The 26252-nt window shown below is 34.3% G+C and overlaps 1 protein-coding gene and 1 long non-coding RNA gene across 5 annotated transcripts in view; one reads left to right on the forward strand and one right to left on the reverse strand.

The window, feature by feature from the left end:
* Window positions 1-26252, reverse strand: part of PCDH9 (protocadherin 9) — a 935212-nt gene that overhangs the window by 692456 nt on the left and 216504 nt on the right. The gene's annotated exons all lie outside the window — the stretch shown is intronic.
* LOC129011592 (uncharacterized) lies at window positions 3852-14020 on the forward strand. Its single transcript, XR_008493371.1, has 3 exons — window positions 3852-4072; window positions 9349-9408; window positions 13872-14020. It is a non-coding gene; the product is annotated as an uncharacterized LOC129011592 (long non-coding RNA).

A 26252-nucleotide genomic window follows, 5' to 3' on the forward strand; every position in this document is an offset into this window, starting at 1 on the left:
CCATCAGAGAATACTATAAACACCTCTATGCAAATAAACTAGAAAATCTAGAAGAAATGGATAAATTCCTCAACACATACACCCTCCCAAAACTAAACCAGGAAGAAGTTGAATCTCTGAATAGACCAATAACAGGAGCTGAAATTGTGGCAATAATCAATAGCTTACCAACCAAAAAAAGTCCAGGACCAGATGGGTTCACAGCCGAATTCTACCAGAGGTACAAGGAGGAGCTGGTACCATTCCTTCTGAAACTATTCCAATCAATAGAAAAAGAGGGAATCCTCCCTAACTCATTTTATGAGGCCAGCATCATCCTGATACCAAAGCCTGGCAGAGACACAACAAAAAAGGAGAATTTTAGACCAATATCCTTGATGAACATTGATGCAAAAATCCTCAATAAAATACTGGCAAACAGAATCCAGCAGCACATCAAAAAGCTTATCCACCATGATCAAGTGGGCTTCATCCCTGGGATGCAAGGCTGGTTCAATATACGCAAATCAATAAATGTAATCCAGCATATAAACAGAACCAAAGACAAAAACCACATGATTATCTCAATACATGCAGAAAAGGCCTTTGACAAAATTCAACAACCCTTCATGCTAAAAACTCTCGATAAATTAGGAATTGATGGGACGTATCTCAAAATAATAAGAGCTATTTATGACAAACCCACAGCCAATATCATACTGAATGGGCAAAAACTGGAAGCATTCCCTTTGAAAACTGGCACAAGACAGGGATGCCCTCTCTCACCACTTCTATTCAACATAGTGTTGGAAGTTCTGGCCAGGGCAATTAGGCAAGAGAAGGAAATCAAGGGTATTCAATTAGGAAAAGAGGAAGTCAAATTGTCCCTGTTTGCAGATGACATGATAGTATATCTAGAAAACCCCATTGTCTCAGCCCAAAATCTCCTTAAGCTGATAAGCAACTTCAGCAAAGTCTCAGGATACAAAATCAATGTGCAAAAATCACAAGCATTCTTATACATCAATAACAGACAAACAGAGAGCCAAATCATGAGTGAACTCCCATTCACAATTGCTTCAAAGAGAATAAAATACCTAGGAATCCAACTTACAAGGGATGTGAAAGACCTCTTCAAGGAGAACTACAAACCACTGCTCAAGGAAATAAAAGAGGATACAAACAAATGGAAGAACATTCCATGCTCATGGGTAGGAAGAATCAATATCATGAAAATGGCCATCCTTCCCAAGGTAATTTACAGATTCAATGCCATCCCCATCAAGCTACCAATGACTTTCTTCACAGAATTGGAAAAAACTACTTTAAAGTTCATATGGAACCAAAAAAGAGCCCGCATCACCAAGTCAATCCTAAGCCAAAAGAACAAAGCTGGAGGCATCACACTACCTGACTTCAAACTATACTACAAGGCTACAGTAACCAAAACAGCATGGTACTGGTACCAAAACAGAGATATAGATCAATGGAACAGAACAGAGCCGTCAGAAATAATGCCACATATCTACAACTATCTGATCTTTGACAAACCTGAGAAAAACAAGAAATGGGGAAAGGATTCCCTATTTAATAAATGGTGCTGGGAAAACTGGCTAGCCATATGTAGAAAGCTGAAACTGGATCCCTTCCTTACACCTTATACAAAAATCAATTCAAGATGGATTAAAGACTTAAACGTTAGACCTAAAACCATAAAAACCCTAGAAGAAAACCTAGGCATTACCATTCAGGACATAGGCATGGGCAAGGACTTCATGTCTAAAACACCAAAAGCAATGGCAACAAAAGCCAAAATTGACAAATGGGATCTAATTAAACTAAAGAGCTTCTGCACAGCAAAGGAAACTACCATCAGAGTGAACAGGCAACCTACAAAATGGGAGAAAATTTTCGCAACCTACTCATCTGACAAAGGGCTAAGATCCAGAATCTACAATGAACTCCAACAAATTTACAAGAAAAAAACAAACAACCCCATCAAAAAGTGGGCGAAGGACATGAACAGACACTTCTCAAAAGAAGACATTTATGCAGCCAAAAAACACATGAAAAAATGCTCACCATCACTGGCCATCAGAGAAATGCAAATCAAAACCACAATGAGATACCATCTCACACCAGTTAGAATGGCAATCATTAAAAAGTCAGGAAACAACAGGTGCTGGAGAGGATGTGGAGAAATAGGAACACTTTTACACTGTTGGTGGGACTGTAAACTAGTTCAACCCTTGTGGAAGTCAGTGTGGCGATTCCTCAGGGATCTAGAACTAGAAATTCCATTCGACCCAGCCATCCCATTACTGGGTATATACCCAAAGGACTATAAATCATGCTGCTATAAAGACACATGCACACGTATGTTTATTGCCGCATTATTCACAATAGCAAAGACTTGGAACCAACCCAAATGTCCAACAATGATAGACTGGATTAAGAAAATGTGGCACATATACACCATGGAATACTATGCAGCCATAAAAAATGATGAGTTCATGTCCTTTGCAGGGACATGGATGAAATTGGAAACCATCATTCTCAGTAAACTATCACAAGAACAAAAAACCAAACACCGCATATTCTCACTCATAGGTGGGAATTGAACAATGAGAACACATGGACACAGGAAGGGGAACATCACACTTCGGGGACTGTTGTGGGGTGGGGGGAGAGGGGAAGGATAGCATTGGGAGATATACCTAATGCTAGATGACGAGTTGGTGGGTGCAGCGCACCAGCATGGCACATGTATACATGTGTAACTTACCTGCACATTGCGCACATGTACCATAAAACCTAAAGTATAATAATAATAATAATAATAATAATAATAATAATAAAAGAAAAAAAAAGAAGAAAAAAAAAGAATTACTATTCTGCTAAGTGCCTAGGCCATTTTCTTAGAAGAAACAAATAAGCACTCTGTAACAGCACATTTCGAAGACTGATAATAAAATTTTCAGTCCATAGCAGTATAATAAATGTATCATTAACTCTTTGTAACTAACAAAGATATTTAAGATGGAAGAAAAAATGTTTTGGGTTTCTTCATTTTGTTTTTCTGTAATTATCTGCAAAATGTTTAAAGCCTTAGCAAATTTTAATAATAGTCCTGTGAATGACCCCATTAATCCAAAGGCTAAACTGGGTGAAGCCTAAATAATCATCTTGTATGTCTTTATATCTTGAGTGGTAAACAGAATAAAGTTCTACAACTTGGAATATTTTGAACAATTATAAGCAACAAACTCCAAGCATTAGCTATGCCTGGATTGGTGAAAACTTGAGTGACAGTACTTGTTAATACAGTTCATCATCTCTCTCTCTTTCCTTCTCTCAAAAGAATATAACATTTTTAATATTCTAAAAGAATATATTAAGCAAATGTAAGAAGATACATATACATATACATATAAGTTAGGTTCTTACATTTGCTTAATATATCATATTCTTTTTTATATGTAAAAGAATATATCATTAATATATCATATTCTTGTATATACTCATATATACACAATATGTATATTCTTTTATATATAAAAACATATATACACATATATAAAACAAATATATACATATATACACATATATATGAAAACATATATACATAAATATACATATATATATAATTCAGTGGCAAACACAATTGATAGCAATTTCTCACTTCAAAAATTCACATCTCTGAAGAGGGTAAAGTAGATGTTTCCACACTGAATTTCTAGTAATAATAATATTTATGTTTACTTAATTTGATGTAATCATCATCCAGCAGATAATCAATATATTTCCATCTTCCAACTCCTACTTATCCAAACTTTGACAAAAATGATCCATGTTGTTTATAACAGATAACTTTTTCTAGTCAACAATACGCTTACCACATAAAATATCCATGAAATTGGGACCTGGGCATTATTATCTCTCTATCAAGTTTGGTTTCCTTATTATTGTTTAATGTTAATTTTCTTTTCCAGAAGGCTCATCTGAATATATTTTTAATATTAGTGTGTTTTTTAAAAAAAATACGTCCTTGACTCCAGCTTGCCAGTTATACATCTCATCTGGACCAGAGTTGGTAATATATTTTCATGTTATTTTTCTGTGATACAGTGTCCTGAATCTGTCAACAGTCCATAACTTATCTCTATATATGACAGAATTAAGAGGGAGCTCCAAGACATCAGCAGGTGTAAACCCAATTTTGTAAGATCAATCCATTACTATCTAAAAACTATAAATAGAGAAGAGTAGATGAGACACATTTTTTTTTCCATTGCAGTGGACAAGAGCAAGGCTAGAGGACGTTATAAAGTATTTGATCATGTATGTCAAGACGAAGAATGTATGAATTATGTAGTCTTACCAAAATTAACTGTATCCTATATATGTTACCAAAAAGTCACATACTAATAAGAAAAAATGTATATTAAAGAATCATGAGAGATCTCAAAATAAAATTACTTTCTCCAGTTACGTAATATTTTCAAAAGCATAATTTTGATTTCTTTATAAACTTAGAATCCTTTATTAATTCAGTTTTCTTCAAATTTGACTTATATATTGCAATTTCATTTGACTAACTACTTTTTAATTCCATTAACATTTTCACCTGAACTCAAGTCTGAAAAATAATTTTGAATGAACATTTAGAATGAAGTTCATGTGGAAACTAACAAACAGAACCCGAAACAAAATGAATTCTGTATTTCAGAAGTAAAGCATCCTTTTCATAAAGGAAATAAAATATTTTCCTGCACGGAAAATAATAGTGTTTCAATGAAGGATACTAATAAATTTCACTAGCATAAATATAAATGGAAACAAGAAAAAGAGGTAACATAAAAATCATAGTGCATATTCATGATATTAAGAGAAGTCTCATGCATTAATGTTTAGGAAGGTAGATAAAGATAGACTATTGTGTTTAAGTATATGGGTTTTTTTTAATTTAAGATCATATTCTTCCAATTTGGTGGCAGTTTTAAGTCTGTATTTGATAGAATAAATGTTGTTTTTGTCTAATGTTACAATGAAAGGCAGTTTCATATACTCCAGATTTTTTGATAAATATATTAGGATAATGACCAGTAACCTCTACATAATGTTTTATGACTGGTGACCTAACAGTGAGCAGATTATAACCAGAGGATTCTGGAAGAAGAAAGGCAAAAATATTCCCTTAGAAAAACAAATGTTTCGATCATCTCTACTGATGAGTGCTCTCTTCAAGTATTTTCTGAGTACTTACTGTGTTTTACATCTATGTTAGTGGTAAGAGTACAGTGGAGGAAATATCCTGCCACTCTGTCAAGAACAGGCTATGGATCTAACATGATATTGGGGAAACCACCCCCCCCCCCCCCCCAGCGGAACGATGCAAGCCGAAATTCATACCAAGCCTTCAGAAATCTTGTTTGCTTTCCTTGGCAGTGCACCAGCCTGACTCCATCTAAACAATGGTCTTCTCTTTAACTTCTGTTCCTCTTTTGTGATATTAATTCATTTATTCTTTAGTATATGTCAGCACACTTCTGTTGGAAGATGAGCTCTTTTAATTTTGGAACTCTTTTTAATTTGTTTCCACTTCACAACTCCCTGACATTCTTAGACAATTATAATGGTTGGTTTTATTTATATATATATATATGTGTGTGTGTGTGTGTATATATACATATATATATACGTATATATACACACATATATGCGTATATATACGTATATATACATGCATATATATGTGTGTATATATACGTATATATATACACACACACACATATATATATACACATATATATATATATATATATAGGCTAATGGATTACTTATTTCAGACATAAAGCCCTGAACAAGTTTGAACTAGTCACACCAACAAACTGAACTGATAAAAATGCCTGCCTTAGAAGACAAAAAATAGCACAGAAGAGAAAACAGGCCACAGAATTTCCTCATTAAGGATCTTCTAGGGCCAAAGTATATCATATTATCGTCTATCAGTTGTCTTTATTAGCATGTAAATCAGAGATAAAGAGTGAAAGTGTAGTGTCACTTCAAGCTCTGACTCCTAAACAAAGAAAAGATCCTGAATGGACTACATCTAAAATGTAAAATAGCAGTAAAGAAGAAAACATGTCTGGCCATACCATATGTGAAGGAAATGTTTAACATTAAAGTTAAGACAATAAAACTTAAATTTCCCATGAAATGAACTCTAGAGGGGACAACAAATAATTTGCAATCTTCATGAAGTGGCTCGTCTCATGAAACAGAAGTATTGCTAAACACTAGTTATCATTTGAGTGATTCCACAAAGAATTTCCCACTAAAAATACTTAGTTTTTATATCAGGGAATACATAGTCACCATTTATGAAATATGTATTTAAAAGAATAAATGAACATATATTAAATTTAAAAACAATTAACAAAGAAAATGGTTGTATTTATTTTCCTGAATTTACCTGATATTTACTTGGGATACTGAATATGAAAACGTGACATCAATGATTCTAACTTCCTAAAAAATATATTTACTGCTTGTAAGAGTAATCATTTCAGAAAGCAAAATTATTAGTATGATGAAAAAAGAAATGAAAAGAACTTGGGTAGCTTCTCTGCTTTTTACCTGAAGCTTCTCATTTACTTTGAAGGAACAGGGAGTGGGGAGGCTGGATTAGTGGACCTCCCTACCAACTTGCACAAGGATGATGAATAGGGAAAAAGATTCAAAGTTTTGGCCACTATCATACTATTTACTGTTTACTTCATCCTCCTCATACCTTGGTTTAAAATGCAGGACAGGCATACAAAAGCTAACAAGGGTGGGAGGAAAGCAATCAATGAGTGAATAAGCTGTGAAATAATCTGGTAAGAATCCTGATTTAGAAAATCATTTTTTAAAATTACGTATCTTATAATCACACGTAAAATATTTTCAATGGCTTGAGATAAATGGGATCAGAATTCTATAATCATTCAATAATATTAAGTCCCTTTAGTAGCTAGAGGGAAATTGGATTTGCTGATTGATTGATCGATTGATTGTCTACGGCATTTGCATCAGCCGAGATCTAGTTGGGAATACAGAGAGAATTTAACATGGGGAATTGTTAATTGTTGGAGGACTGAAGGTACAAACAAAAAGTGAGAAAAAGACAGAAAGAAAAAGGACACTGATGTAGCCTAGTAATGAAAAATTGCGAGAAAAACTAGAATACCTGTATAGCTTAGGAAACAGAAGGAAGGATTTCGGGGTTATCAGAAACTAAAAGACTGGCACAGAGCCCTATGGAATTGGGACTCAGCCTTCTACGGAGAGGAAACTGACTGGCGACTCTTGGTAACTCCAAGGGAGAGTGATGAAACTGATTCCAGGAATGCAAAAAAGAAACCAAGAAACTGGCACTGCAACCAGCAAATGGCTGCTGCCAGGATGAAGTGCCATTGCTGCAGCAACCCTGAAAGGAACGGACTGCAAAGCCGGACGCAGTAGCTCCCCTCACCCCGCCATTCGGTCTCCCTCTAGCGTGCCCTGCTGGCCAAACTTAATAAGAAGCCAGATGGCAAAGCGGATATGCAGAGCGCTGAGACTAGCCCGGGAATCACAAAGCTGGTGGGTTTGGAGCTGAAAGATAACAGCTTAAAAACTGGCACTGACGTTGAATTAAGGAAATTAAGATGTGATAACTGATAAGAATTCTTTCATTCTAAATCATAGTATTATTCTGTGGAAAAAACAAGCTGAGGTACCGACTCCAGAAATAGCGCTGAGCCTGTCCAGAGGCTAGATGGCTGGGGACTTCTGAGAGCAACAGAAAAGATGAAAATGTTCAAAGCACAATTTTGTCATCTGATCTCCTTTTTTGAGTCTCCTTTGAAAAGAATCACTTCCTCGGTGATTCAGTGACATTCTCTATAAAACTGTACTGACTTTTTACCCTACTCTACACTATATATAAATATAAGCCGAAACCACATAGGACCTGGCTATATTTGGTATGCCTCATCTATCATGGATAGTTAATTTGTGCATTCATCTTTTAAAACTAATAATGAATTTCTAAAACCTTTTAAACGGGCTTAAGTTTTGTAATCCATTTACTGAACATGCCTGCAATGAAAAATTAATTATTAAACAAGAGCCTTGGGAGGACATCATCGGCCTTGTCACCCACGCACTTGATTGATAACATGTCAGTTTCCAGACCACGGAGGGCGCTGACAACTCTCAAATTTAAACCCGGAAGGGTAATGCTAAGCATGTCATGGCATAAGTCACATTTTTAAATTATTTTTTATTAAATGTTAGATAGAATAAATTCATCCATGCCTCTCAAACTCAGCCTGATTAAATGAGCTGGCACTCTTTCAAATGTAAAGCATGGTTATGGCTTCTCAAGGGCATCGGAAACGCTGAAGCGTAAGACATGGTAAATACAAAAGGCAAAAGAGGTGGACAGTGATATATTCACAAGCACCACGGGCGAAGTGAGGTTTTTGAAACTGCTCAGGCTAATAAAACAAGGGCAGCATGGTCCCCAAATGGTAAATGCACCTGCAGTGAGAGACTCTGCTTGAGTGCTGGTGCATAAAAGTGTCCACCACTAAGGGAAAAAAACAACAGTAACAACAACAAAACCCTAAGAAACAGAAAGGAACAGCTGTAACCAATTTTCAAATCCTAAGTTTTGAGGTTGGGTTAGGAAGTTAGAATTGTTCCATGTTTGTGTCAGTTCTACCCTTTAATTTCACAAAGTTAAGATGGTTTTCTGTGACTATAAAAAAAGAAAAGAACATCTGTTATAGTGTATCTTCCTGTAGCAAAGACTACTGTTTCTCGAGCTTTTCTTCTTTCAGGCAAACCTCAATCTCATTCTATAAAAAGATTGAAAAATTATGTATATCAAATATACTCGAGCAGTTCAGAGAGAACATATCATCTGCATTACTGCTGTCTAAAAATCCTCTGATATACTGAATTCAAACCAAAAGAACCTAAATGAAGAAAACAATAATTTACTTAGACCCAACTGGGTCACAATATTTGAAAAGTGATACAGATTATTTTCACTGTGTACTATGTGTTAGTGTATTAACTTCATTTTTTTTAATAATTATTTGCAATTAACTCAGCTGATGGGCTAAACTCTCCAGAAGATACAAATATGTGAACAACACTGTCTAGTTTTGCAGAGCTTTGTATTTAATGGGAAGATACAATAAAGGAAAATGATCTGTCTTACCTGACAGGCACAAAGAAAATGCTATGTAAACTGAATTTGGGTTCTCAGGGGAGGTTTCATTAAGAGAGTATCTTACCAGCAGGACATTTTATTGAATGTTACTATTTTTCCAGGTAGTTGGAGTACATTGGTGAATAGTTACCACTCTCTGCCCTTGTGAAGCTTGTATTCTAGTGAGTACAGGCAAATAATATTCAATACACAGTAATAGATATGTTATATGACGTGTTAGAACATTAGTGTTTAAAAAAAAGAAAAAGCACAGGATAGTTGGGATTCTGAGTTCTTCATGCCGGGAATGAGTGATTATAGTTTTAATTAGGGTGGGTGAGATGGGCCTCACTGAGAAAGAGATATTTGAAAAAAGATTCTACTACATTCTTTCAACTTTTAAACTAAGTAAATTTAACTGTTAAAGGAATAAGTAATTTGATATGTGAAGAATTTTAATAAGCATTGCTAGTGTGAGAGTATTCTAAGAAAGGAAATAGCATCAACATTATAAATTAAGTTTATGTTTATGCTCAGAGCCTAGTACCAAACTGACATACAGTAAGCACACAAAAATGTTTACTGAATAAATGTACAAGTAAACTGATAGTATTATGAAATCCCCAAATGAAAGTGTCCAAATGTGAATAGTCCTGTTTGGCTAGTGAGTGTATGGTTTCTTGCAGAATCATGAAAGAAAAAGCTAACAAGTTAGGTCGAGACCTTATTCCAAATGCAAAGTTAAAAGATTTTATAGAAAATTCAGTATAGAATTGAAAACTAAGTGTTTAGCATCAAGGAAGAAAAGAACAGAGAAAAAGAGTTGTTGACAGGAATAGCATTGTGCTTTGAAGTGGTGGTTAAGTTTGATTAGATATGAAAGACACTGGAAATGTGGGAGGTGATTATTAGACTCCTAAATATTCCTTTCAAGAGATAACACAGACTTAAGGTAATATTATTATATTGGAACTTGAAAACTGGGCTATATCCAAAAGAAACTTATCCATTCATTAACGGAATCTTTTATTTAGGAAGTGTGTTCATTCATTTGCTTTGCTATAAAGGAATACCTGAGGCTGGGTAAGTCATAAAGAAAAGAGGTTTATCTGGCTTATGGTTCTACAGGCTGGACAGCAAGCATGGTCTGGCATCTACTTCTGGTGAGGGCCTCAGGAAACTTACAATTATAGCAGAAGGTGAAGGGAAGCCAGCATATCACATGGCAAGAACAGGAGCAAGAAAGGGAGGGAGAAGGTGCCAGGCTCTTTTAAGCAACCAAATCCTATGTGAACTCATAGAGGGAGAACTCATTACCAGGAAGACAGCACCAAGCTATTCATGAGGGATGCACTCCCATGACCCAGACACCACCCATTAGGCTCATCACCAACACTGGAGGTCTGTTTTGTTTTGTTGTTTTGTTTTGTTTTGTTTCTGAGATGGAGGCTCACTCTGTTGCCCAGGCTGGAGTGCAGTGGCGCAATCTCGGCTCACTGCAACCTCCTCCTCCCGGCTTCAAGCGATTCTCCTGCCTCAGCCTCCCGAGTAGCTGGGACTACAGGTACACATCACCATGCCTAGCTAATTTTTGTATTTTTAGTAGAAATGAGGTTTCACCATGTTGGCCAGGCTGGTCTCAATCTCCTGACCTCGTGATCTGCCCACCTTGGCCTCCCAAAGAGCTGGGATTACAGGCATGAGCCACCACGCTTGGCCTGGAGGTCATATTTCAACATGAGATTTAGAGGGAAAAAAACAACCAAACCATATCAGGATGAAAAGAAAGAAAAAATAAAAATTCTGGGCCAGGTTACATGAAACACTAGAAAAGAGTGAGGATGAAACCTGTCAGTTTGTGTTTGTTTGTTTGTTTAATTCTCATAGCACTCACAATGCAATCATAAAGACATGTAGATGCAGACTGTGATTGTTGATATTATACAATGACAGTGCAAAGTGATATGAGAAAATTTTATATGAAAAATTATCTAAATTGGACACCCACTGGGGCCTTCAGGGTAAATAATGATTAATCCAGTTTACAGAATGGCAACAGTGTCCACAAGTGAGAAGAGAATGTGCCAGGGCCGAGGAACAAATCAAGGAGCTTAGAAGAGGGCAGGAATAGCAAGGAGATGATAATCTGGAGATGGTTGGTTTAAGGAGCTCTTGGAATTGAAGAAAATTAATAGCAATGTGTCAACCAATAGAGTTGTTCTTTGGGAAACTCCATAAATGGGTCTTCAACTACCACACATGCCAATTAGCTAGTAGTTTTAAAATGTCTGTCTATAGCTCTACTCACTCTTCTGAGTTCTGTACTCTCACAATCCTACTTCCTATTGTGATTCCAACCTGTGTGTGTGTGTGTGTGTATCACTCAGATCAATATACTCCCAAATTAAACCTATACATCTCCCTTACTTCTTCAAACTTCCTCTTCCCCTTTTTACTTAGTTGGTGAAAGAAACAAAGTTTTCATCTCAGCAGTTGCCAAAATAAAAGAAAACATAATTCAGGCATCGTTGACTTCTCCCTCTTCCTCATAGTTAGCCAGGTCCACTTCTACTCACACATTCCTGCCAGTGGTCTCTGCAATGTCTCTTATAACCAGCCCTTACACTCAATTATCAGTTTAGTTTCTCATCAACCTTCCACTCAGACTGTTGTAATTAAATTCTAATTGTTCTTCTTTCCTTTATTCCTTGTTGTTCTTCAATTCATTCTTTCTAATGCTGCCCATGCAGTCTCTACACAATGAAAGAGCCACAAAATGTCATATTATTAAGGCTTAATTAAAAAAATTAAATAAAGAGCAACAAAATACTTCAGTCAATTGTTATCAACTACAGATATAACCCGAGATAAACCATAAACTCCTCTGAAATGCTCAGAGTCCTTTGCGATCAAAATCAACCTTCTGTCCATCCTGTAATAACAGCCATTTCCCTAGCCAATCATCCTTTAGAACATCTTCCCAAACAAATTGGGTTCTTGCCTATCTCTCTGCCTTTGCTCAGACTGTACATGTTATTCATTTGTCCTCAGTCTCACAAACAAACACTTACACTTCAAAGCCCAGTTAATATGTCATTTAATATCTAAATTCAATTAATTCAGCCTGAAATGTCAGGCAAAGTTGAGATACAGGTTTCAGTCAGCAGCAAATAGTAGAAATATTGATAATAGATGCCAGTAGAAAAGGAAGATCCCTTAAAAAAAGAAGTGAAGGAAGAAGAGCAAACCCAATTATAGTTCTAAGGACTATACTTCAAGGTTCTACATTCTTTGAATTTTTAAACTAAATATAATTAGTTTTTATACCATTAAACTAAATATATTTAACTGTTTAAGAAAAAAGTTTTTATACAGTTAAACTAAATATATTTAACTGTTAAAGGAATAGGTAACTTGACATCATTCCTATTCTTCAATCACGTTTCTAGGAAAATAAATTTCACAAATAATAGAATCAATATTTCTTTGTGCAACAAGAAACTAATACCATTCTTAATTTCTATCCATGCTAAAAAGGGGATTTCCAGATTAATTCATGACCAAGTGATTATATTCACAGTACTTTTAAATAGTGTAAAGCTAAGAAACAAATATAAAAATATTTTCTTCTGTTTTAAAATGTTACTTTCCTGATCCTTTTAAAGTGCTAAAGTCATCTATAGAAAATCTTTGTTGGTAGTTTCTGACTTGCATTCATCAAATACTTACTATGGGCCTATCAGTTTTCTAAGTATTTATTTACAAAATGGTAGATGAGGAATAGCAATTACAACTACCCACATTTCACAAAAGATTAAACCAAGACTTAGAAAGTTAAATTTCACAAAAAATTAAACCAAGACTTAGAAAGTTAAACTATCTTGCCAAAGTCACATAGCTAATAAGTTCAATACACAAATAAGTGTGTCTGATTCAAATGTTTATTTTCCAACTAGAGAGCCGATAAGCTTGTTTTTATAACAACGTACATAAATAAAAGTGGAGATTTGATGTTTGGATTAAGATTCAAATATAGTTATGTGCTTCTATTGACCACATTAATTAGTATTTAATGTAAAACAGCAAACTGATTTTCAAACTGAATTCAACACTTAAAAATTGTGTCTTGAAAGTTTTAAGAATTATGTCCTCAAAAATGATGTCACCAGTTGTAAAGGGGCAAGAATAGGGAGCTATGCCATGCTGCAGGGAATCCCAAGTTTTAGTTTGCTACTTTCTCACTACTTACAAAACAAGGGTAGAGAGAAATCCCAATAAGGGAAAAGCAGTGGCTTGTTCCCTGGCTGGCATGGTCTGAGAATGCTCTTGGTACAGCATTCTAAGTAGCTAGGAGAGAATGTCAATCCCCTTGGTTTAATTAGGACCAGTGTTGTTTGGCTGTGACTGAAAGATAGAGAGAGGGCAACATGGGATCTAAGAAACAGCAGGAACAGATGGGGCTGTGTACGCTTAGTGGGGCAGAGGGGACAGCAGAGTCCCCTAAGGTAACAGTGAATCCCAGGTACCCTGCTTAAGAGCAGAACCTTGAGGAGACCATCTTTGTCACTCCCAAACTTGGATATATTCGCTATATTAGGCTTCTTTCGCTTTTACTTCTTTCTTGCCTTGTTTTAATTTCTCCCAGTACAGGTAACTACATGGCAGAAAACTTGTAAGAATTTAGTCATGATCAGGAAGATTTTCAGCTTATTGATAGTTCCTGGTTCTTGTCCAAAAATGTGGGTTTCCACTGTATTGAATCACTTGTTAAATAAATATTTATTATGTGAAATACTGCCAAGAAATGTGCTCCTTGTTTTCAGAAAGAGTTACAGCCACACTAGTTATATAAGAAGTAAGCTAGTTAGATTCTCTTGTAGAATGTCTTTATCTTCAGATTTCCTTGGGGTGAAAATTTTAAAAGATTCAAAATGTTTGGTTTTATGTAAAGCCACACCACTAATTGTTAAAATATAGAAAGCAGAGTAATTATTAAGAAAAATATTTATTATTAAAAATTTAATTTGCTATGTCAATAACCTCACTATGAAACAGATATTTACTAAGGATTTTAAAGCTGCTTATATAAATTCATAAGCTAGTCAATAACTTCCTAATTAAACTCAAATTTATAAATGGATACAGTGAAGTTCTCAAAATTTATATTAAAATGCTTATGCTTATAATCTACACATATACGTGATATTGTATTTTATACTGCTAGAATGGTAATCAAATATGTTCGTCTGAATTTTTAAATTTATTAAGTCTGTACTAAAAGTCACTATTCTGTTTTAAAATTAATTTTACAATTAATCAAGTCTAAGAATTAAATATTTACATTTCTCATTTCTCTTTTTTAAGAAGATTAAAAAAAAACCCTCACCAATTTTTAGAGATCAATAATGATCTCTGTTTTGTTTCCAAACAGGACTAGTGATGTGCTAAATCTAATTTCTCAGAACTTAACTTTCACCGAAATAAAGTTATTCTTCCTGAGAATTTAATCTTCTATGAACTTCTTTTTTTTCTGTATATTTGCCATCCAACTCTACTTTTAATTAACAGTTTTATTTTGGTATTTTTGTCTCTAATTTAAAAATATAATAAATTGTGTTCAAAATGGGACATATTGACCAGTCCATCAATTATCAGGCTATCTGATCTGGTTCTTTTATTTTCTAGTTCTTTAACAGCAATTACTAGTATTTTTTTTCATTTTCAGCCATCTATGTCTTGGGCCTTTCTGTACTCCGTGTGTACATGGAGGCTTTTTTTATGTTTGTTTTTAATGTTAAATGTAGAAATCAAATTTAGAGATGATTTTAATGGAGCCACTAATCGGTTTATAAAATCACCTTGACCTTTACCAGACCCATTTTCCTCAGTCTCCCCATCAGACTGGTTGACCTGGTTTATTTAAGGAGCTTTCTCACAATTGTGATTGTATACACATACACATACATGGTAAGTGTATATGATTTAGAAATTCATTGTACAGAGCAAACATACTGATGTAAGTATTGTTATATGCCAAAAGCGACTACAAATAACTTCCTTGCAACAAAGGTCTTATCTGATTACTAAAAAGCCATTTTATATATATAAAAATACATTCTGGCCCTTTGAATTGGGCTTTGACAACTTTAAGTAATGGTAAAAAAGAAAAAAAAAAGATTCCTCTCCTTATTGCATAGTATGTTTATTATTAACATGTATTGTTATCACATTGTTTTAAGGAATTATAATGGTACAAGTTTACTTTCGCATTTCACTCTTTTATTCTATGTGAGGATATCTACACAAAATATGTTTCTTAATATTAATCAGCCCTTGATGGATACACATATTATTAGATAGATTTAGCATTTCGGGACTTTGAATGTACCTGGAAACATCACATCCAACAACTTAAATGAAGATGAAAAGAGAACCAATGTAGTATGAAGCAGGAACTTTTATTACTTCATGCACTGCCAAAGAGCCTGTCCCCACTGCAAAATTACTCATGATACACTCAAGATGTTTTACTCTCTAGTCTATTCATTATAACTACAAAATTAAATAACACTTTACAGGAACGCTTTTAATGATTGCTCCTCATTATTAGAGATAGCATAGGAAGGAAAAGCCTTTATTTTAAAAAATAGTCTCTTTAAAAGGTATATCTGTCACGAGTTTTCTATCCTGCTAGTCTCTAGGGAAGGCAGATGGATGTGCCCGTTCCCATGTGCAGGGGAAATGTAACAGACCTGACTGAGCCTCTGATAAATCTTCTCTATAGTCCCGTTAGTTTTGATGAAGTTCTTTGAGAAACTGAAAAGAGAAAAATGCCTGTGAAAAACATCCCTATTATGTAGTGTGGTGTTATCAGGACCCTGATTTATTTACTAGAAGGGATTCGGTCACAGAGGTAAAAATTAACTTTTTTTTCTTTGTTATATACATTTGCTTAGTGCAAACATATGGTTAAAAGTTTGACTATATATTGAAAGACTTTTCACAATATGATACATTAATTATCAGATTCCTTTAAAATATTCCCACAAAATATTGGCTTCTTAAATTTTTTTAAAAAAGAAATTTATAGGACAGTTGTGGTGGTTCGCACCTGTAATCCCAGCATTTTGGGAGGCCGAGCTGGGTGGATCACCTGAGGTAAGGAGTTCGAGACCAGCCTGGCCAACAAGGTGAAACCCTGTCTCCACTAAAAATCCAAAAATTAGCCAGGCGTGGTGGTGGGCGCCTGTAGTCCCAGCTACTCAGGAGGCTGAGGCAGGAGAATCGCTTGAACCCAGGAGGCAGAAGTTGCAGCAAGCTGAGATTGTGCCATTGCACTCCAGCCTAGGTGACAGAGACTCCGTCTCAAAAAAAAAAAAAAAAAAAGAAAGAAAGAAATGTATAGCATGCATTTTTGTTATAACATATTTCAAAATAAATACGTTTTAAAAATTTGGCAGTAAGCAGTACAGTATGGGCTTCCATGGAGTCCAGGTTGGAATCCAGTTTTTTCACTTGGGAAAATGTGTGAGTTTGGAAATGTTTCTTGAATTGTGTTTCAATTTTCTTAGCAGAAAGTAGATAAAGAAACAGTATCAAATTTATGGGATTTGGGGAATGATTAAATGAGATATTTTATTTAGGCCTCTTGTTATTCCTGACAAATAATAATAAATAAATGCTTTAGCTATTATTATCAGCGTTGTCCAAGCAATCTTTGAATTTTTCTCTAAATTTAAGGGAGAAAGGGGACTATTTTGAAGTGGTCCACCTAGCAATAAATATTCCTTTCCAAATTATTTTTGGGATCTTTTTCCTCCTCTCTGTAATTTAGCTGATAGAAAAGTTAAGTCCCCTTTGTAAAAAGGAGGACATAGGAGAAAGAGAACAGATACTGTGTTCCAAGTGTTTTCTGTTAAAAACTATCAGTAGAGGAGAGGAATATTCAAAAATTAAGGCAAGCAGAATCACGGACATTTCTGCATGTGGGAACATCCATTTGCTTTCCCCATTGATTGAATAGAAGAGCCCCATTCCCAAAACTCTGTTCTCTTAAAAAAAAAAAAAAAGTTGTAGGAAAAGGAGTAGGGAAGAGAAGTTGTTTGGTGAAGTCAGGGGATTTTCTTTTATTATTTGAGTTCGCTTTAAATAATTGGCCACTCATTTTGAAGATTTAGGTAAGTTTGCTGGGCTAGCAACTTACTATATAAAAACAGAGCTAAGGAGGATTTTCTATGCAACAATTTCAGATAATACTTACTACTTTGTCATTAGAACTCATTCCCCACACACAGAAACACAAAAATGCACACACACTCATACTTTAAAACTTTAGGAATACCTTTCACTTTCCCCAAACATTCCGTGTATGCTCACTATGTTTGACATCCCATATCCTTGCCAGTAAACTCATCTTAAGGTCCTTGTGCCTCCTACAGTGGCAATTACACTAAATTAAACCATAATAATGGCAACGTATATATTTTAAATATCTTCCACAAATATGCTTATTTCTAATTTCCAAAGTAAAGAAATGCATTTAGCTAGGTAACAGATGATGATTGCATTTTCTCAGTGAGAGCAAAGTATGAGTAGGGTGTTTTGATATTCTTTTAATAACATAATTCTGCTTATTTCATAGGTATTTAGTCCTGCCCTATAGCCAGAATGGCCTTAGACAGAATGGCCTTTTTAGATGATTAATCTAAAAAGCTGTGGTAGGCGTCATTACATAAGAGTATAAAATTGGATCTTATAGGCCAGGTGCGGTGGCTCACGCCTGTAATCCCAGCACTTTGGGAGGCCGAGGCAGGCGGATCACGAGGTCAGGAGACCTAGAGCATCCTGGCTAACACGGTGAAACCCCGTCTCCATTACAAATACAAAAAAATTAGCCAGGCGTGGTGGCAGGTGCCTGTAGTCCCAGCTACTCTGGAGGCTGAGGCAGGAGAATGGCGTGAACCTGGGAGGCGGAGCTTGCAGTGAGCCGAGATCGCGCCACCGCACTCCAGCCTGGGCGACAGAGCAAGACTCTGTCTCAAAACAAACAAACAAAAAAATTGGATCTTATAAGGAGAAATATTATTATAACACCCTAAGTCCAAAACCTAAAAGAATTTGAAACATGGAGGATAGATTGTGGAGGAGTGTATAAAATACAAAACCGGAATAGAAATGGAAGAGGCTTCTCTGGTAATCTAGGTCATTGGTTCTGAATCTTGGCTGAAATTATCACAATTACCTGAATAATGTATCAAAAATACTGATTGCCAAGTTTCAATCTCTAAAGATTTGGTTGGTTGGATCTGGAAATAAGTATTTGTAGTCATATCCCTGGCGATTTTCTGCAGTCCCTTTCATACAGGTCCTTGCACCATAACTTAGAACTCAATGACCTAGAAGAAGAAAGCAGATTGGTAAAGGGATATATTAAAAACAGAGATGTTTTAGCTGTTTTAGTTGAATTAAGGTCATTTATTCTAAAAGTGTCTCTTTGGGAGTACTTATTTGGATGTAATTTTCATTTGTTTAGCTCCTATTATGTAGTGAACATTACTATATTTAATATATTTGATTTTATCTGATATATAGCTATATAGTATTTATTTCAATAAGATATAAGTGACTTATTTATAGTAATGACTTAATTACAATTTCATAACTTATTTATACATTTAAAGGAAAATGTAACTTCAAATATTTTTGCAAACATATAATAGAATTCCATTTTAAAGGGAAATGATGTAATTTCAAAAGGAAAATACTTTTTAAAGAACGAAAATTGATCTAAGCCTAATTTGTCCTCCAGTGTCAACATCCAAAGTATTCGCATATACTAATGCTTCAACATTACTACCAGTGTATGAACATATTACCTTGAAAAACTCCAGAGAGTATCAAAACTTATTCTGAAATATTTTTTCTGGAAAATCTTCCTAAGTATACAACAGTAGAAAGAGCTATTCTCCAAAACTTCCAAAACAGCAGTGTTTAAGGGTTGAAATAGCTAAAAGTATTTTAGAACATTGGTTCAATGTTATGGCATTGAATATTCCACAGCCACCAAAAAATATGTAAAAATGTAAAAAACATTTATAAGTATTAAAAGATAAAATTTTGAGTAAAAAACCCCAAATATATTCCATATAGGAAGATAGTAAATCTGTTAATACATTTATGTATGAGTATAAAGACTGAAAAGAAGAGTTAAAACATATTGACAGTGGGTTTCTGAGGGGTTTTTAATATTTAATTTTAAATATAAATTTAATAACAAAATGTAAAAATTATTAGTAAAATAGTATTCATTTGGCTTTAAAATTCTTCTGCATCAGTTATTTGTAGCATAATTGAAAACATTATGGGAGCATGGGATATAGAGGAATAAGAAATAACTTAAATTCACTCATTCAGCAAAAAAGTTGTGAATCATATTGTATATTCAGGCCGTGTTTATATTGGAATTTGAATAAGAATCCTCATGTGCGTGCAGGTAATGTCCACTTTTGTTTCCATGTTCCTCATTTTGACAAGTGCTGATCAACAATTTGTGTGAACAAATCCCAGGACTGATGCATCTCTGAGTCCTTGTGCATATGGTTAACTTTTCTCCAAGTGTGTTTCCTGAATTTGAGAATGGTTGGGTTATTTGTGAATATATCTACTTTATCTCATGAAAAACATAAAATGAAAATATCTCACTACTTTTAGAACAACTGGTACATGGAAAATGCTTCTGGTCTTCTGTGATTGTACTCAATGGGAAGGCTTCAAATTGAAGCTTATTTCATCATTCATATTAGCATCCTTCATGAAACACAAATATATTTATTATGTATATACTGCAAAAGCACACATACATTTTATTAAACTTAGAATAATTTCTCATCAGTGTTGGATACAGTTGCATAGATTTGGAATAAGGGAATAAAACAAAACATAATAATATGGAACAAAATAATGAAAAGTTATCAAAAATCCTTTGTTATTGTTTACATTCTTTTTAGCAGTTAAAATTGCTAGAGCCTATTCAAAGTTACTGGAGAGTAAAAAGCACTATAACTAACAGTGGAATTTCTTTTAAGTACTAGCTACCCACTGGGAAAAGAACTGTATCACATTTCTTTTCTATGTAAACAATTTAGGCAAGGAGAAATCAGCTAGTACACAATCTGTTGGTTTGTTTTTTGTGAGGTGAAGACTGTGTGTAATTATATATTGTTTTGTTTTATTGTTATTCGGGAAACATCCTAACTCTATATTTTCAGTCCTGGCAACAAATTCTAGTCCTCTTTACCCCATTGGCTACTACATACTTTTTACATAGATATCCCTCAGTGATAAATAAGAGTCAGCATATTGAAAACAGAATTTTCTATACTTCCTCCATCCACCAATATTATCTTTACTCTGCATCAAATCACCTCTTCTGACTTTCTCTTCTACTGTCTAAAAAGAAGTCTGGAAGCCTAGACTCATCTTAAATAAACCGTCTCCTTCTACCCAACATGTAGCAATTATATCTGGTCAATTCCTTTTTACTTACATATTTTCTTATATCCATTGTATAGCTATCAGTGTAAGAGAATCATCACTTGCCTATCTGCTTCTAATCTAGCCAATTCTGAATACCCACGGTGCACCTAAACTCCTTTCATTCATGGAGTATATCCTGAACTTACAGTCTAAATTCTCATAGAATAAGAACATTAAAATATTGAATCACAAGTTTATCACTTATTAAACGCATTCTATCGACTGTATGTAATAAAGATGAACTAAAATAATTACTACTTTTCTAAAACAAAACTATTTTATTTTTATTTTTGTATTTTTTTATTTATTACCAAACATCTTCATTATAGCAGCTCAGAGCCTAACCTTCTACACAGTGATTATCAAACATTAGCATTCATCTCAATCAACTGAGGGCCTCGTTAAAACGCAGGCTACTGGTCTCAGAGTTTCTGAATCACAAAATTTAGTGTTGGGCTCTAGAATTTGCCTTCCCAACAAGCTTGCATATGAGTCTGATGCTGGGACTGTACATTGAGAAGCACAATTCTAACACACAGTTGTAAACTGCTCTTCCAGATTTCAGAGCTGTTCATAATTTCACCCTACTTATCTCATTGTACTTAGTGCAAATTTCTTTTGCTAGATAGAGGTGGGTTTATTGGGAAATTGACACAAAAGTTGCAAGTCCCTTCATTTGTACAGGCCTCTTCAAAGTCCTTATAATTTGTATTCTTTTCTTTAAAGAGAGCTCTACAAATATATAAGCCTCAAGTCACAAAAAGCCTAGATCCTCCCCTGAATCAAGCATCTAGGATTTTTAATTAATCTCCGAGTATGTTAAATTCCTTTTCATTTCTGTGCCTTGTCTGGTCGGTACTTATTTAGTCAGGAGATTTAGCCCTCACTCTGCATTTGTTTCTCTCCCACAGCAGATTCCACCCATCGTTGACTCTCAAGACCATTTATTTATTTACTAAACGGATCTAACTCTGTTTTTATTGATGGTTAACTGCCTTGCATTGCTACTAGTTCTCTTTTTAAAAATACTTCGTATTTAGTCAAGTTTTTTTTTGCTTTTAGTGTTGAATGTATTAAATACAATATAGTTATTATCAATAAAACAAAGACATGCAACAGATCACATAGTAAACACTATACATTGGAATTTTTCTGTTTAATAAAGAGATGTCCTACCAGCCTTAAAATGTAAGGAGCATGTGACTGTCTCTAAAGAGTCCAAATATAAAATCCTTTTGGATGTCACTTTACCAAACTACGTATCTGCTAATTAACTAATTGATGTTCAGGAAATGTGAAGAGCAAGTTAATCAAGTGAATTAAAATAACTATAAAAATAAAAGCTTATATTTATTGACTAATGGGTAGGTACTGTGCTAAGAGGTTTACACATATTAATATGATCTAACCTCAATTTTTCCCTAAAATTAACTACTATTATTGTTGGAGTGGTTGTTGTTTTAAGATAAAACCGAACCTAGAAAGGTTGATAAGTTCCTCAAAGTCCCCAGCTAGTATAGAATATGGATTCAAACCCCCAACTACAGGACTCCAAAGCCTTAACTTTAATTTACCTAATCAGGTAAATTAGCAGCTGTAATCCATTATACTGAGGCACAGTGGGTACCTCACCGTGGGGAAATCCTTTCAATCATTTTCTTCTCTCTATTGCCTATAAAAGCCTGTTAGGCAGGACGCTAACTTCACTTAGCTACAGCACAACAGCACCAACAGGTATATTTGGAAGTCAAGAGATCTCCAATGTCATTTTTATAGCTTTCAGACTGATATATGCCAGCTAACAGGTTTTGATGATGGCTATTATTTGATGAGTGTCCTATTAGTTCTAGAGTCTTCTGTTACTAGTTTATCCTATTCTATTTGCAATATTCTTTTTCTTAGTTGTGTATGCATTGCCCAATTCATGACAATTCTGGACTCCTGCAGTGACTTCTTGTCCTTGATGACAAAAATATACCTCAGGACATATTTACATTACAACTGGACCTTTACTAGTAATAATTGAAAGAAAAGTAATTCAAACTCAGATTAGCCACCATTGACGGGAGGTAGAAACTAGTGGGTAAAGTAAAATGTTGGATTATTTGACTTCCATTTCTCTGAAGTAGAAAGATTAGATATTTAGTTCTATTTCTCTGCCAGTTACCCTTCTATGGATTCAAAAGAATTTCACAGACATTGTGATATTTATCACTATATTCGTATGACTTAAAAGTGAGTAATACAATTTCCTACATCAATGTAAAACTACAGAAAAAGGAAATGAAGACATATGTATGACATGCTGGCAATAATTTACAAATTCTGACTGTATTTAATATAGTGCCACATTTTTTCTTCATATATCATTTGTATTGCCCCTTTTAATCATGATGTTATTTACATCAGCTCTATGATAAAGTAATGTCAAATATTTACGTATGGAACTGTCACCCCCCAGTACTTATTAGTCACACACTACGTTCAACGTAAACATGAGGAAACAGAAAAATACATGTCTATATCCTGAATTTATAGTCTAAATTCTAAGAGAACAAAAACATTATTCAAATAGTGAATTACAAATTTATCATTTATTAAATGCATTTTACCAACTGTATATCATAAAGATGAACTAAAATAATTACCACTTTTCTAAAATAAAACTATTTTATTTTATCTGGGAGATGGGAAATTTGCCAGAATGCTTTTCATTAGATATCTGTTAAATTAATACCTTAGCAGTCACTCTACTACTGAGAAGCATTATTCGTATGCCAAAAATGAAATATCTTCTGTACAGCACCTACCCATCACAGTAATGCAAGAGACTGTGTCCCATATGAAACATCACTAGAACATTGTAATAGGACCTGAGGCATTTCATTTTTAATTAGAGAAGCATCAAAAAGACTAATCAAATTAAACATAACAGTACTAACAGATTAAATAACCTATTTGGAGTGAGTCATGCATAATGGTTGGAGAGCTGAATATTGTAGGCTGCTTTTCTTAAAATTATCCTGCAAAAATGTTTTGGTCTTGAAGGGGATGTTCACATTTAGATCACTTGTTCCTTGAAAATATGACTAGGTGGCTACTAATATCAGTAAACCTGTCCTCTCAAATAATGAAGCACCTATTTTGAAATTCATCTTTCTTTTACTCAGCAAAAACAGCACTCTTCTTTATAGCTTTATAAACAGAACACATTTCATTTCAATTATCTGTTAAAGCATGAAACTAAGGATAAATACATGACCTTGCCTTGAATAGAGTATCCTATGTAGAGCAGTAACTTGTTTCTTTTTCTTCACTTGCTTCCTGCCTTCCTTCCTTTCTTCCTTTTTCTTTCTTTCTTTGGCAAATCTGAAATCATTCTACTTGTTTCTTTTTCTTCACTTGCTTCCTGCCTTCCTTCCTTTCTTCCTTTTTCTTTCTTTCTTTGGCAAATCTGAAATCATTCTACGGTTTCTTTAATGTTTTATTCAAAGAACCAAATTTGAAAGAATTGATCTTAAAAGATTTTTAAATGGTGATTCTATTGTTACTTGTTGAATAGAATATTAAACTATTAGAAATTCAATAAATGTAACCTTATAAATTATAAAAATTATAAAATATATTTAGTATTTTAATAATGTGCATGCGTGTGTGTATGTGTGAGAGAAAGAGAGATAAAAAGTAAGAGTAAACCTGGACATCATGTTTTCTCCAGTGATTTACGTTCTTTTTCAAGGCACAACAAGTTATTATCCAACAATATTTAATTACTTTGTCTAATTTTTCATTGATGCAAGAAAGAAAGAAAAAACAACAAAAACAAAATAAATGGTGGGACCTCAAGATTTGTCCTGATGAATGAACACTGATAAGAAAATTCTGAATCATTGTTCCACCCAGTTAATACTATTAATGGACTAATGAACAGCAAGACTACAAATACGTTGAATGGTTAGTGAGTCACATTTTTTTCCATCTCATGAACAGAAAAGACTTCTGCCCCCATAATTGGGATGGTTCCTGCCCTCCCCTCCTCCAACTAAATCAAACAGTTAATGCTAAAACACTCAAAATAGACAAATATTTCCTTTTTTATGTAAAACGATTAAAGAGTCACACTGTAGCAAAAATTCTGAAGTGTCACTATATCATAAAAGGCCCAGAAGATCAATTGCAGCGGACCTAAGTGTAAATTGGCTGGCATTAGACATCTTGGAGAAAAGAGCACTCTTCTCAGACCTCATGGAGATAATTAGGCCCAATTACTAGGTGAAGTCGCTGTACTCATTTAAGACTCAGACAATGTGTCAATGTGTGCATGTGTGTGTGTGTTCCATAAAAATTATGGCATAACAAAATTATAGCTGTGATCATATACTAGTCTTTTTTATTAATAACATTTCTATGATTAGAAAAGTGATACATAGTCACTGCAAAAATTTTAGAGTATCTAGGTGAATGTATTGGAAAAACGTAAATCACCCATGAAATCACCACTCAGAAGTAACCAGCGCTAAAACCCTATTACAGTTATTCGAGGCCATATCCTAAACATATGCTTGTTTTTTAACGTAACACACACACACATACACACACACACACAATCCTACACATATTTCCCCTTCCTGAAATATAGATCATACTTTTATATTCTATTTTTTGTTCATTAACTTTATGACATAAACATTTTATCCTCTATCATTGAATGTTAAATTTTAAAAAATCATGATTTCATCTTCTGGATGTAGATTTATTTAACCACCTATCTGTGGTAAACAGCTGCATGCATAATTTTTTATCCATATCTCTGATTATTTTCAATGATATAAGCACCTGGATGTCAATTAAATTTTTGATTTTTATATACTATAATTATAACACAATGCTTTATTTAAATATATCATTGAAACTTATGCTTCATGACCACATAACCTATTATTTGTACATAGACTGAGCCTGCTCACTTATCATTCCTCAGATGATGGCCTCATTCATCCTTAATTGGTTGTCCTTGGATATTGTTGATGGAGAAGAAAAAAAAATCAAAGATTAAATAGGAAAAATACAACGTCCCATATAAAAACAATTCTAGATTTGAGAAAAACAGGTTTAACATAAGACTATTGACCTTAACTATGAAGAAAACAGACAAGAGGGGAAAGGCCGTGAGAGCAGATGACAGAGAGTACCAGAACAATTGTTATCATCACGAGATAAGCATCATCTGTGTCCCATGCTCTTGTCCTAATTCTCAGGGTAACCCAACACTCTGGCCCTCAGCCTATTTCAAACTCTGTTTACTTGTTCTTCAGAAACTTTTCTGCTTCCTTCGTATTGAAGGTGTTTAAAAACAGAGATCAAAACATATATTTTCCCATTCAAATATGAAACTAGTCAGAACTCTTTTGCTTTCATTAAATCTAGGCAATTTATTTGTCCCCACTAAAAGAAGAATTACTTTCTGTAAAGTGATAGTAATACTAGCTTA

The sequence above is a fragment of the Pongo pygmaeus genome, chromosome 14, assembly GCF_028885625.2.
Source record: "Pongo pygmaeus isolate AG05252 chromosome 14, NHGRI_mPonPyg2-v2.0_pri, whole genome shotgun sequence".
In the NCBI taxonomy this organism is placed as follows: Eukaryota; Metazoa; Chordata; class Mammalia; order Primates; family Hominidae; genus Pongo; species Pongo pygmaeus.